The sequence below is a fragment of the Humulus lupulus genome, chromosome 5, assembly GCF_963169125.1.
Source record: "Humulus lupulus chromosome 5, drHumLupu1.1, whole genome shotgun sequence".
NCBI lineage: Eukaryota > Viridiplantae > Streptophyta > Magnoliopsida > Rosales > Cannabaceae > Humulus > Humulus lupulus.
In genome coordinates, this window is record NC_084797.1 from 95,450,116 (window position 1) to 95,465,554 (window position 15,439).

Consider the following 15,439-nt stretch of genomic DNA (forward strand, 5'->3'; position numbering starts at 1 on the left):
TTAAGGCCGCCTATGAGACATGGGTTGTGGTGAAAAATACTGGGTCGCTTGGATTGCCTGAGGCTAATGAGGGTAAACCTCCATATTTTCCCTTGGTGGAATTTGAGCATCCACACTTGCCCCCCAGTCTAGGAGATGACCTTTAGGTGCTTTGGTAGACTATTCTCTTTAATTCTTATAAATAGGTGTTTACCGAGTTTTTCGGAAACGAATACAAACAGAATAATAAAAAGATAAGAACTGTAGAAATGCAGAAGTATAAATAAACAAACAGTGTTTTTACGTGGTTCAGGCGTTAACAAGCCCTAGTCCACGAGTCGATGTTATTATCCTTGTAGAGAATTACAGTAAGATGGCTGGTGTATAAGAACTTCACACGCTCACAGTATTTCTCTCGGGTTCTCTTGAAGAAGATGAAGCTAGAGAGATTTTTGTAGAGTTCTTGCTATGTAATTTTTTGGCCGTCTCCTCTATCGTAAAATGAGGGGGTATTTATAGCTAGGGTTTTGGATTAGGGTTTTTCTCTACTCACATGAGTCTTAATTACACCAGCCACAAATAGGGGATACAATTACTGTAGCAGCATGGCTACAAAACTTTATGCGGGTATATTTACGTGAAAGTATGGGGAATACACAAAGTCAGCCGTCTTTTCCAAGTTGTCAGCGGAACAGTAGGCGAAAAGGTACCCTTAGGCGTGCTGGGATGTGTGCGGCCTTGACCTGTCGAGCGTGTCAGGCGGGATCCTGTGTTAGATGGATATCATTCCAACTATGCCTCCTCCACGACTCGACCGCCTGGCCTTGTTCCGTGCGAGGCACGAAACTGTTTCCGCGAAGACCACTTGAAGCGCTTCTCCTGGAAGGAGCTTCCCCGAAGGATATACCCCTTCGGGAGTCCGGGAGAGTTGACGAGCTTCCGTGTCGCGTTTGCTTGAAAGAGTAATCCGGACACTAAACGGAAGAGGCGAAGCCTTTCTGTCCATCCGCGAGCTCTGGTCACCTACCGTGAAAGACATTGATAATTCAACTCTTCCCCGAGGATACCCATCTAAACGCTATCCGGAAATCTGGATAACAATAGGCCTTCATGCAAGGCTTATTATTTACACCTTACTTCCTTAGCTTATTTACACCTTATAAATAGGCCTTCAAGAGGTAAGGGGTTCAATCATCCACAACCTCACATTTGCTATAGTTTTTTTTTTTTTAAAATGAGCTAATTTTTGGTCTATTTATGTCCCTTCATATATTTGAAGGCTAACTCATCTTTTCTGTTTATTTTTGTAGACGCGTACTTTCGACCACTTGCCTCTATTTGACCGTGACGACGCTTTTGGCCCTCGACCTCCTTTTGACCACGACAGTGCCCCATTTTACCTGCTTGAGGTATATTTTCTTTTTCCCTTATGTTCATTGGGTCCAAATTAGCATTACTCAGGATGGGGACCTTTGGCCTGAGCTTGCCGTGAGTTAACCCAGTTGCATGCCCCCTTGTTTATACCCTGTAGTGGATCATTTAGGGCGTTTGTATCTAGAGGTTTTAAGCCCATCCCTTTGTGTTTGTAGCAATCCTCTCATTTATACGTGAACCCCTTTTTTCTTTCGGGACGAGGTATCATGGCTAGTGATTGTCCATTCGGCATACCTCCGAGGGTTGAGTTTGTTGACTTGTCTTCAGACTCAGAGTCCCCTGAGGAAAACCTTTACCAAGACTATGACTCCTTAAGGCAGGCCCGTATCCATAATCTTGAGCACATGGCTGAACTTAGGTGTAAAATTTGGGTGGTGGAGAGTGAAATTGACTCGGTGTTGAGAAGAGACGGAGCAACTTTCCCCCCTGACCTTAGTGACCATGTAGTGAGTCTTAGGGTGACCCTTTTAGATTTGTAGAAGGAGTTGGAGTTTATGGAGGGACATCTTCCGCCTGAACCCTCTAGCCCATCCTCGCCTGATGACTGTCATGGGGCTGCTTCTGCTTCTCTCCAGCCCTTAGTTTCAATCTTCCCTAGCTTAGCGCTTCCGCAGCCAGTGCCCTGGTGGAAGACTCTTGCTAGGAAGAGAAAATGGAGGGTCAAGTGTTCTGTCTCTTCCTCACCTTTTTCTTTTGGTTTTGCAGATATGCCGAGGGCACGACAACAGGTATCCACCAATAAACCAGACGATGCTCCTTTAATGGCATCCACCCTGGTGTCACATGAGTCAGAAAATAAACTGAGGGAAATTGTGAAGAACTACCGCATTCCTCCGGAGTACGCCTTATACACTCCTTTGGACACATGCCGGGCTGACTGCCCTAGTCCCGGCTTCGTGGCCCTTAGTGAGCACATCCTGAAGGCGGGTGGTACCATCCCGTTACACCCGTTCTTTGTTGCAGTCCTCAACTACTTTGACCTTGCTCCACTTCAGCTGGCACCCAATAGTTGGCTGCCCTTGAGCTACCTTTTTATCGCGTTTGCGGAACTTGTGAAACGTGCTCCTACGGCGCTAGAGGAGCATTTCCTATACAATCTCTGCCCTCTCCCAAGTCCAAGGGCTTCTATTACCTGCAAAAAGCCAATAACGAGGTCCCTTTGATAGAGGGCTCAGTGTCCAACCCGGGGTCTTGGAAGCAAGAATTTTTCTTCGTGAAAGGCCCTCTCTCTGTTCGCAAGCACTTCCGTGCAGCTCCCAGTAAGTACCCTAAGCCACATTTTCTCTCTTCTTCTTTTTTGTAATTATTGCTTTATGACTTATATTTGTGTCGACCATGGTGTGGATTATGCAGAGCAGTTCGCTGCACCTGTAGTTGTTGGGTCGGAAGCGAAAGCTATGAATAAGCTTATCAACGCTGACCCTGCTATGAAAAAGGCTGCATACCTATTCACCGTGGAAAATCTGAACCTCCACAAGCTATCCCCAGTTTTAGATCCTAGGTTGCTGTGGACCATCCCTGGGTCCAAGAATATGAAGGTGGGGCTGAGGATGTGCCGGAGGAAGCCTACCTTGAACGCAGGGGACCTCACTAGCTGTCCTCGTCTCCTGGGGGATGCCCTCCTTTTGTCTCTTTCGACCCGGACATAGCCTCCCCATCCCAAGACCAGCATGCCATTTCGGGGCATTTTTTTTCCCCGACCCCGAGGACTATGACGCTTTCCCTCAGGCTCCCCTCGACCCTGGTCCATCGGGGGCTTACTTTGCCAATCTTCCTGCACCCCCTTCTGATCTACCGTGGCGTCACTTTTCCAACTTTCGTGCGCCTCCTCCCGTTTCGGTGAGCGGGTCGTCTGTCCTTACCCAGCCAGGTGCCCTTGGCTCGGAAGGGGCGCCCTGGGTTAGTCGCATGGTGACCTCTTACGGGCGACGGTATGTCCAAATCGCCTCAGACCTCCCCGAATCTGACTGGAATGGTCTTGGGAGTTTCGCCTTGTCAGACCTTGGGGAGACTTTAACGCGCACTACTGGTTGGGTGAGTTCATGCATCTTTTGTCGGACTTATTATATATAGATACATATACAAAAAAAAATTTGTTACTTATCATTGCTGTAGTTAACTTTCTTGTGCAGGCCTACACTGTGGCTCAACGGTTTGCCGACTCGGCTCACAATCGTTCTGTGTCAAGTACCGAGAGGGACCGCCTTACGGCCCGGGTCCAGGAGCTTGAGAGAGAGCTTGGTGAAACCAAGTCTAAGCTAAAAAAGGCTCGGGCAAAACTTTCTGTCTCGTCAAAAAGGAAGAAGAAGGCGGTTGCAAAAGCCATGATGCTGCAAGACAAAGATACCAGCCTAAAGGGCGAACTCCAGGGTGCCAAGGCTATTACGGCTGCGTCGCAGGAGAGATTCGCTTTTTTAGAGGCCGAACTCGAGGTTGCCAGGGCCGATGTAGTCGCGTCGCAGGAGAGAGTCACTTCCTCTAAGGCGGATAGGACAGCTATTGAGTACAGGTCCATAGAGCGCGCCCTTTACGGTGTGTGGAGGCAGGATCCCAACTTTGATTTTTCTTCTCTTGGCGAGCACACCGTTGCTCGAGCGGCTGGGTGTAGCGCCCATGGCAGGAGGCCCTGAAGTTGTTATTTCATAACTTTTGTCAGCTAGCCCACTGTGGGTGTATGCTCATTTTGAGCCTTTGTAATATTATTATTATTACTTTTTTCTTGTAAATCTTTCCATGTTACCAAGACTCCTTTTTTAATATATACATGTGTGGTTATTCATCTCTTATTCCTCTGTGTTTGAGGTCTTTTTGAGCCTGTATGATGGGGTTTGGTAAGTTCCCCTCTTTTATTTATCAGGCTAGAGGTCCTTTGGAGCCCATGTGAAAGGGTTCAATGGGTCCTTTTTTGGTGCCTCTTGATTATTTTTATAAGGATATTTTGAACCCTTGGGTTCTAGATATCCTTTTATATATTTTTGCACGTGCTTATTATGTTTTGCGAGAAGCGTCCTTCTCGTCATTATTCATAGTAATATTTTTGCAAGGGTCTCTTTTAGGACCCTTTTTGGCTAGACGGCTTGGTGGCCGCACTAGGCTTATTGGTGGGTGCTCTCTCTAAGATCTTTCCTCTTATGGGAGCATCTACCTTTATTTGGAAGTGTGTTGTTGTTTTTTTTTTTGTAAGACCTTTTGGCCTCCTTGATGTTCATAAGGGTAGCTAATCCTTGTGAACCCAAGAGATTCCTTGCAAGGTCCTCTCCCTGTTTGTTAGGGTTCACCGTGAATTGCATTCCTCTTTTAAAGAATTTTGTTTAAGGCTCTGATGCAAGAGGTCCTTTTTAGGATCCTCTTGTTAGAGGGCCCTTTTTAGGATCCTCCTGATAGAGGGTCCCTTTTAGGGTCCTCCTGATAGAGGGTCCTTTTTAGGATCCTGGTGTAAGGGGTCCTTTTTAGGATCCTCCTATCAGAGGGTCCTTTTTAGGATCCTGGTGCAAGGGGTCCTTTTTAGGCTCCTCCTGTTAGAGGGTCCTTTTTAGGCTCCTCCTGTTAGAGGGTCCTTTTTAGGATCCTCCTTTTTAGGAGTCCATTTTAGGTTCCTCCTGTTAGAGGGTCCTTTCTTGCTTGCGGTATGTTTTTGCCTCCTGTCCTGCCCCCCAAGTGTTTGCTGATGCTCGTATAGAGAAGAAAAATAACACGTGAAGTTGCAAACAGTTTCATTCATAGCATGTGGTTTACAACGGCATATATAAAAAAGGGTTACATCTAATTGGGAGGTTACCTAGGTAGCCTCTTTGATTCTTACTCACTAAGCTAACATAACAAGGAACAAACTAAACATAGGTCCACTTTGCACCGGGTGCCGAAGCCTCACTGGTAGCATTTCTCGAGGTGTTCCGTAACTCGTGGGTCCAACTCGTGTGGGTCGCGCCTTCATACACAACCATTGCCATCGGCACCGATGGTTTTGTGGCTGTGCGGAGGGACATGTTATAGCATTGCCTCGCTTCCTTCTTCTCCCCTTTCATGCATGCTACTCCCCCAGGGGTAGGGAATTTCATAGCTAGGTGATACATAGAACTTATCGCCTTCAATTCTTCCATAGAGGGTCTCCCTAATACCACGTTGAAGGCTGAGGCGCAATCCACCACGACAAAGTTTGCTATTATGGTGGTTTCCTGGGTTGTTCCCCCATGGTGGGGCTAATTCAATTGCACCTTGGGGATATATCGAGTCCCCTGTGAACCCGTAAAGGGAGGAAATGCAGGGTTTCAGGTGTCGGACGCTCAGTCCCATCTTCTCCAAAGCGGGGCGATGCAGGGTGTCTACAAAGCTTCCATTATCAACTAGGACCCGATGTACTCTCATGTTCGTAAGCTGGACAGTTAGCACCAGGGGGTCATTATGAGGGAAATGTACCCCCTGTGCGTCTTCTTCAGTGAAAGTTATTGAGTCATTCTCGCCCTTGAAACTCTTCGGGGGAATTTGCTCCAAACTTAAGACGCAAGGTGGTGGACTTTGTTTGGCCTCCTTGGAATATTTGTCTCGTCCGTTCCTTGAATCACCTCCGAATTCTGGTCCTCCAAAGATGGTCCTGACCTCTCCCTGTACTTCTGGGGCCACCTCTCGCGCCCGCGGAGGGGACACTCCTTCTTCCAGTGTCTTGTTCTGCTTGCACACATATCTACCCAAATGTCCCATCCGGATGAGCTCCTCGATTTCCACCTTCAAATGGTTGTATTCCGCGATGGTGTGACCGATATCCTTGTGATACTGACAATACTTGCTGGGGTCTCTTTTAGACCGGTCTTTTTTCATTGGCGGGGGCCTTTTGAAAGGGACCTGGTTTTCGTTCGTAACGAAAATATGCTCTCTCGTATGGGTGAGGTCAGTGTAAAACGTGTAGGGGCCCTGTAGGCGCTCATTAGAGTGTTGATGCTTTCGGGGTCGATCATCTCTCGTTCCCTCATAAACCCCCTTATTCTTTGCACCGCTTTGGTTTTCTCGGACTGTAGTTTTCGGGGGCGACGGGCCTTTTCCGGCTTTGAGGTTCTCGTGACCATCCTCCACACGAATGTATTTCTCTACCCACTCGTAGAAATCATCCAAATTTGTGACCTCCTTCTTGAGCATGTTATCCCATAACTTGCTTTCTGGGCGTACTCCAGCTGTGATGGCCATTTTCATCTCTCGTGCGGGTCAGGCTCCCTACTTTAGCTGCCTCCATATTGAACCTGTGAATATAGCTCTTTAGACTCTCGTTTTCTCCTTGCTTCACATTTGCAATGCTGGTGCCTGGCATCATGTATTCTCGCACGGCGTGGTGCTGCTGGAGGAATTCATCAGAAAGCTATTGCCAAGATCTGATGGACCCCGGTCTATGTCTTTTGAACCATTTGTACGCAGGTCCTTTTAATGTGACAGCGAAGCAATGACATCTCGCCCCGCTGCCGATTCCCCTCAGCTTCATCAGGTCGTTAAATGTGTCTCGATGGTATTTTGGATCTGTGCTTCCTTTGTAGGGGGTCATATTGGGCTCCTTAAAGTTGGTTGGGAGCAGGATGGCATGGATCTCCTTGATGAAGGGTGATTCATGATCGAACTCTTCCTCAAAGGTTTGACCTCCGGAGGCGGTGACGATTTTGCTTCGCAGACTCCTCATTTCTGTGTCCAGGTCTTGCCTTCTCTTGTTAAGGAGTCCCTCAAAGCAGACGGGTTAGGATCTCCCTTTACCTTGCCTTCTCGTTGCGCCATAGGGGGTGTGGTCCTTTTACCCGCCCTCTTTTTGTTGAGCTCTTCCTGTAGATCTGAGGGTGCTATCTTTGAGGTGACCTCTTCATCGTTATGTGGGGCAGCATTGGTCTTCGGCCCTGGCCCCTGGGTCTGCTTCGGTGGTCCGGGGCGTTCATGCTACTTCGTTCGTGGGTGTTACTAGTGGAGAGTCGAGTCCGTCCATCATCTACTGAGACGGTGGTTTCTACTCCCTCTTGGCCCTCTCTCTTTCTGCTTAGGGAGCGTCACGTGTGATCTTCCTTGCAACAGGCCGTTTAGCACCTCCTGCATGTTATCTGTAACGCCCTACTACCTTAGGGCCGCTACCTAGTGAGTTTAAGACAGAAATCGTGCTTTTGACTGACTCTAAGTGGTTTCTAAAACCAAAAGTGTGAATAAATCAAAGTTTAAGGCTGTACTCTTTTAAAATGTTTAGCTTCATTGAAAATGTTAAGTATAAAACATCTGGGATCCCAAAATAAGGTTTACAAAATATTTACAACTCAAAAATAGATTTACACTTGATCAACTATCAAAAGAATGGTAAATACAGCCATATACAAAAATGCCCCCAACCAAAGCAGTCGGGCAGGCCGAACATGTACGCGCCGCCCCCACGCTCTCCATACTCATGGCCGGTTGACTGACTCTTTCCTTTTACCTGCAACACGGAGCACCCGTGAGCCGAGGCCCAGCAAGAAAACACAAATAGTACATAACATATGCAATTAATATAGCTGACATAATCCACTGATAAAAAGGAAAACTATCAGACTAAACAAGCACGGCCTTACCAAAGTTTGGGTTCTCGGTCCTCACCGTTGGATAACTCATGTATCCCTTGGGTCCCACCCTGGCTATAGCATCCCATGTGCTGAGCGTTACTTCCGGCCCCAAGGCCATACCCGGCCTTCGCCGCTCTCGGCCTTAGCCGTTGATTTCATTAGAATCGCACGTATAATACATTTCAAGATAATCATTCAAGCATATAATAATTCATCTAAGGTTAAACAATTGCACATAACACAGTCTAGGGCCATGCCCTACAATCACACAGTGGGCCCATGCCCTATTCTCGGGTGTTACGGTTTTCTTACCTGTATTCCGAGCTTCCTGATGCACTAAAGCTGCGAGCACGGTCCTCTAACCCGAGCTTTTCCAAAGAACTAGTCACAACATGAGTAAAACATCCTTTAATACTAATCGATTCAAAACCACTTCCCAGGACCAATTCCATACACTCGGGACCCCCAAAATCCTAAAACAAATCATTGGAAACATCCCCCGAACCCCGAAGCAAAAGCGCAAATTTGCAAAATTTCAAGCCCAGAAAATGGCCTAGCGCCGCGGCTCAGCCCTAGAGGGCCGCGGCGCTAAGCAAGTCAGAGAGCCACCCCGCCTGGAACCAGCCTCGCGCCGCGGCGCCCAAGAACAGGGCCGCGGTGCGCCCTTACGAACCCAAAATTTCTGGGTTTCTCTCCTTCAATTCCTTCATCCAAAATACCTCCAAACCAGCCCAAACACACATCTCACCCCCAAAACTCAATTCCAAACTTCATATGAACCATCTAACAACCTATAGACACTAGAATCAAGATCAAAACATCAACACACCCAAAATCCACACCTTTGATCTCTAATTTCAGCAACTCAAACCAAAACTCAAAAAAACTAACTCAAGCTTTAGATTCACAAGTCAAAACAGAAATCAAACTTAAATATGCATAAGATCCTTACCTCAAGTGGAGAATCCACCCTAAAAGTTTCCTTGTTCTCCTCCTAAGCTCCTACTTCAGCCCTTCTACACCTCTTATTCTTTCTTCTTCTTGCCCTAGCCTTTCTTTCTTCTTCTCTTCCAATTTTATCAAACACCAAATGACCCAATGCCCAAACTGTATACCCCATAAACCCAGCTGAAAATTGTCTAATTGCCTTGCCAAATGACCAATTTAACCCCTTCCTAATAACCCTTCCTAACTAAACCTCCAAGGGTACTTAAGTCATTTCATTTCTATTTCATTTCTACCATTTTCTATCTAAAACTTGTTACTCACAACAGTTACAAATGGTGACCCAGGTTACTCAATTGCTAGTAACTAGAACCACCCATTCACAACTCAACCTATAAGATTCCCAAAGTACCCCTAGGCTCCTCCCGAGCTGGGTACAAAATCCCGTTGTGACTTTTAGACTAATTGGCTCATTAGGACCGTCTCGATGCGTGCATCCTGATTAAAACACCACACTCACATGCCACAAATCACATAATACGATTATCACAGTTATGCCCTAAAATGGCCAACTTACAATTATGCTCATTCTAAGATAATCAGGTCTACATGCATACTAATTCACATAGTCATGCATCTTAAATAATCAAATAGTCATGTAACATGCATTAAATCGTAATCATGCATAAAACTCATTAAAGACACACACAGAATCCCATTATGGCCTCCAGGCACACTACTCAAGGCCCTTAAGCCTTAATAGTGAATTTGGGGTCGTTACATTATCCAAGGTCGTTTTTAGCCTCTGATTCTTACGGTGAAGTTCTCGTATCTCATCATCTTCGTAGAATTGAGACTTAGAACTAGAACCCATGGGGTGGATCCGAGGGTGCTTGTCAGCCCGGCGCTTCGATGGGCCTGGATCCTGTCGACCGTGGTTTGGCATCTGCAGCGGCTTTGGAGGCAGGCACTCATCGGCGCCCCTTGACAGGGCGGTCGCCGACCTTGCGCGATCCTCCTCAGGTGGGACCGCTGGGGACGAGGCCTCCCTTTCATCTCTAGGCACCTCAGGTTCCCTTGGGGCCTCCATGTTTACAGGTGGAGGAGGATCCCTCATGGAGGCTTTTAGCTGATCTTCATCAAGGTGGACTTCCACCTCGCGTGGCTCTCTCAACCATTTCGAACGTCGAGGCATTTTTTCTTATCGGAATCGACGAAAGAACAGTGACTGGAAATCTATTCTTCCCACAGACGGCACCAAACTGTTGACGGTGAGAACTCATCAACTAAGTTAAGTTAGAAAAATTGCAACGTAGAGATTATCAGAAGAAAAGCTTTAGAAATCTAAGTAGAAACTCCAAGAATAATTGCAGAAGAAAAATGGTGAAATCTGTTTGTATTGATTATGGTGCAATGCCACAATAATTTTTCCAACCCTCTTCCATGTTGAATTAGGGTTCATTTTATAGTGGGCTCTAATGGCCCTAGATTCATGGTGGTCCAGAGGACCAAGTGGTACTCAAGTACACTGTCAGGAGAGTGGTTTCAAAGGTAGTGTTTTCGACTCTGACATCTGGTTGGAAGCATGCTAGCATGTCCACTCTCCTAGTACTCCCACTACTTGTCTGGTGTGTGCCTTGTGTCTGTACTCTGACTCCTTCTGACTTTGAATGAATCGCTATGAGGCTTCCCCACTTCGTTCTTAAGGGTGTGTTGAAGAGGTCCTTGATCTTACCTCTTGTTAGACCCACAGTATGGGTGGTGTCCCGTCACCAGCACCTATCTCAAGGGGAGAGATTAGGCCCCTCCAACGAGGCCCACTATGTACGCGACCCCTAGTGGCACGAATATGAAGAGCTGAGGTGGGGGCGTCTCTCGCGAGGCCCATGACGCGGCTAATGTGCGGGGCGAGGCGAGGGGCGAGACGATGGTCTCGCGAGGCCCCTGGCGCGGCTGATGCGCGGGCAAGGTGATGGGTGAGGACATGGACTCGCGAGGCCCCTGGCGCGGCTGATGCGCTAATGAGGCGAGGGGTAAGGCGATGGTCTCGGGAGGCCCCTGGCGCGGCTGATGTGCGGCAAGGTGAGGGGCAAGGCGATGGTCTCGCGAGGCCCTTGGCGCGGTTGATGCGCGGGCAAGGCGAGGGGCGAGGCGATGGTCTCGCGAGGCCCCTAGCGCGGTGGATGCGCAGGCGAGGCGAGGGGCGAGGACATGGTCTCGCGAGGCCCATGGTGCAGCTGATGCGTGGGGCGAGGTGATGGTGAGGCCTCCGTGGCTCCTTAGGTGCACGCGGACGAGGCGAGGCGGGGCCTCGCGTGGGAAACTCGGGTGCGCACGGACGAGGCAAGGCGGGGCCTCGCGTGGGACACTCAGGTGCGCACGGATGATGCGAGGCGGGGCCTCATGTGCGTGGCTGGGGTGCGCAGCCAAGTTGTCATACGGATGTGGGTCATGGAAGTTCGTGTATAGTGAGACCCTTATGGCCGTGACAGGTACTCGTGCATGTCAGGTACCCTCGCATGGCAAGGCTCTCGGGTCTCTCGGGGCATCTTCATTAAGGCCTCCTATGAGACATGGGTTGTGGGGAAAAATATTGGGTCGCTTGGATTCCCTGAGGCTAATGAGGGTAAACCTCCATATTTTCCCTTGGTGGAATTTGAGCATCCACATAAAAGTTTCTTGATCTAAACCTCGCTTTCAGGACCTCAAATTGTACTAAAACGGTTTGTAGATTCGATCCCAAGCCTTAGGAATTGAAACCCCAAGCAAAAAACCCTCGAAAGTACCCAAAATAGTATCCTGGAAAAATAGGGCAGCGCTACAGCGCTGCCCCCCAGGCGCCATATCGCTATAAGTAGGACTGCTATGCCCTGGACAGCGTTGTAGCACCCATCCTTGGGCGTTGTATCGCCAGAACCAGGGTGTTTCAGCCCTGATTTTTCCCCTTCGAGTTCTCCAATTTCCAAACTTCAAGAACTGATTCCAAACCATAACGAAACTCACAAATGAACCCAAATACCAATTCTACAAGTCCTAGGCATCAAATCCCAATCAAACTTTGCCAAAAACTTCATTGAATTCTCAACAATGCAATCCAAAATTCCACCTGAAAACTAATAGAAAAACAGGGCAAAAACCAGAGTTTCCATGGCTAAAACCTTACCTCAAGCTCAAGATTAAACCCTCTTCAATCGTAGAACACAGCCCTAGACCCTCAAGGCTTGATTCCCTAGCTTGAATCCTCAACTGGAGCTTCAAAATTCCAAAGGAAAAAGTAGAAAAAGATGATCGTGGGAGAGAAGAAGGAAGGCTCTGTTTTGCTTCAGCTTTAGTTGATTCCACAACCTTTTACTTAGTTCACATATAACCTAAGGTCAAAAGACCAAAATACCCCTAGGTTATGTAAAAGCCTTTTATAGCTAGCAAGGGAAAAATCGTCCTTTCTCGCCTATCTCATTAATTATAAATAATGTCATCCAATTCCCGTTATTCCCAATATTCTCAAATGCTAATAAATCATATCCCATTACGCTTTAATTCCCGATAATGTACTAATCATCAAATTACCCTGAGACTAACCCCGAGCCCCGAAATTAACCCCTTTATGACCAAAGTGCTAACTTGTATTCAAAGATCGTCTCATGCAGAATAACTCGAAAAAAATCCACGTAATAATGTGGTCTCATCCATAATTGACCAACATGCATGAAAATATACAAATATGCCCTCAACGGGTAAAATTACCAAAATGCCCTTATAATGAAAAAGTGGACCGACATGCCTGCATTTATCATCATATAATAATATAATTCACATATTTATTCATATAATCATTTAATGGAATAATAAATCAATTATGATCCTCCCGGCCTACTAATCTGACCATTAAACCTCATTAGGGATTTTGAGGCATTACAACGATCCCCTCCTTACACAAATTTCGTCCTCGAAATTTACCTGAACAGCTCGGGGTACTGATTCTGCATATCTGACTCCAGCTCCCAGTTCACTTCCTCGACCTTGTTGTTCCTCCATAACACCTTAATTAAAGGTATTGTGTTATTCCTAAGGACCTTGTCCTTTCTGTCTAGTATCTGGACTGGGTGTTCCTCATAGGACAGATCTACCTCAAGCTCCAGATCTTCGTAACTAAAAACATGAGTCACATCAGATACATACCTCCGGAGAGCTGATACATAAAATACGTTATGCTCTGCTTGCCCTTCTACCCAAATCTTCTCAACTTGTAAGCCACCTGACCAATCCTCTCTAGGATCTCAAGTGGACCTACGAATCTAGGGCTTTGCTTGCCCTTCTTCCAAAATCTTCTCACCCCTTTCCATGGCAAGACTCTAAGGATGACATAGTCTCCTACCTAGAACTCCACGTTCCTATCTTTGGGATCTGCATAACTTTTATGTCTACTTTGAGAAGTAAGCATGTGAGCACTAATCTTCTCAATGGCCTCACTGGTCCTCTGAACTGCCTCAGGACCCAACTATCTCCTTTCCCCTGTCTCATCCCAATGAATGAGAGATCTGCATTTCCTACCATACAACATCTCATAAGGTGTCACCCCAATGGTAGACTGATAACTGTTGTTGTAGGAAAGCTCAATCAAAGGTAGATACTTACTCTGGGACCCATCAAAGTCCAGCACACATGCTCGCAGCATGTCCTCTAATATCTGGATCGGCCTCTCAGATTGTCCATCTATCTGAGGATGATAAGTAGTACTGAACTTCAACTGTGTTTCCATGGCCTTCTGTAAACTCCCCCAGAAATTGGAAGTGAAAGTGGGGTCCCGATCTGACACGATCGACCTCGGTGCTCCATGGAGGCGCACTATCTCTCTCACATAGAGATCTGCGTACTGGTCAACTGTATAAGTATTCCTCACCGGTAGAAACTGAGCAGACTTGGTATATCGATCCACAATAACCCATACTGAGTCATGTTGACAAACATTCTTGGGTAACCCCGCCATGAAATTCATCGCGATGTCTCCCCATTTCCACTCTAGAATGTCTAGAGGCTGCAATAACCCTGCTGGCCTCTGATGCTCAGCCTTGACCTGTTGAACATGTCAAGCACTTAGCCACATACTCCACTACATCCCTCTTCATCCCAGACCACTAATACAATGGTCCCACATCCTGATACATCTCTGTGGTGCCTGGATGCAAAGAGTAGGTTGTAGTATGAGATTCATCCAGAATCTCCCGTCTCATACCAGTGTCTAACAGAACACTTATTCGACCCTTTTACCTAATAAAGCCCAAACCATACACTGTATAATCTTGGGACACTCCAGCTAAAACATCTTCTCTAATTTTGATCAGTTGTAAATCAACCAACTGATCTTCCTTGATTCTTCCAATAGTGTAGACTGTAGCGTAATATTGGCCAACTGGCCCACCAGCAACTCTATACCATCTCTGGTCATATCCTCTTATAACTCTCTGGCTATAAGCCTTGCACTATAAATCTGTCCTGGACCCTTCTGGCTTAAAGCATCAGCTACCATGTTCGCATTTCCTAGATGGTACAAGATCTCACTGTCATAATCTTTTACTAACTCCAGCCAACGCCTTTGTCTCATATTCAAATCTTTTTGCCTGAAGAAGTACTTCAGGATCTTGTGGTCAATGTAGATCTCACACTTCTCCCGATAAAAGTAATGCCTCCATGCCTTCAAAGCATAGACCACAGGCGCCAACTCTAAATCATGAGTGGGATATCTCAGTTCATACTCCTTTAGCTGACGTGAGGCATAAGCAATCACCTTCCCTAACTGCATTAAAACACAACCCCAACCTTGATATGAAGCATCACAGTATATCACAAACTTCTCCTAATGTATTGGAAGACTCAGAACTGGAGATGTAATCAACCTCTGCTTCAGTTCTTGGAAGCTGTTCTCACACCTGTCTGACCACACAAACTACTGCGTCTTGCGTGTCAGCTCAGTCAATGAAGTGGAAATCTTTGAGAACCTATAACGCCCTACTACCCAGGGACCCTTACGGTGTGCATTTTAAATAGTGCTAAACTCTCTAGCCGAGCCATTTGGTCATAATCGTGTATCTAAGTGTGATTAACGGTTTAGGGTTAAAAAATTTGGTTAAGATGCAACATTTAAAAAAAAAACGTTTACCATATACATTAGGATCCCAAAAATAAAATTTGAAGGTAAATTACAATAAAATATTTACAACCAGCCGACCTAAGAGGAAAATTAGGGTTTAACCCTAGTTCCTCTTTAAACCCTCGGTCGTGGCGGTCGAGCAGCCGCATATGCACACATCGCCACCTAAGCTCTCCAATTCAAGGATAGTCCACCTTTCTTTTGCCTTTACCTGCACCACATTGCACCCGTGAGCCGAAACTCAGCAAGAAAACTAAATATGCTCATGAACAAGTAATAACATGTCACTAAATCATAATAGCATGCCTAGTAATAATAACATTATTCATGCATGCAAATAAGTCCAAATAAATGATTGTGCTAATCAGATGAGTGACTA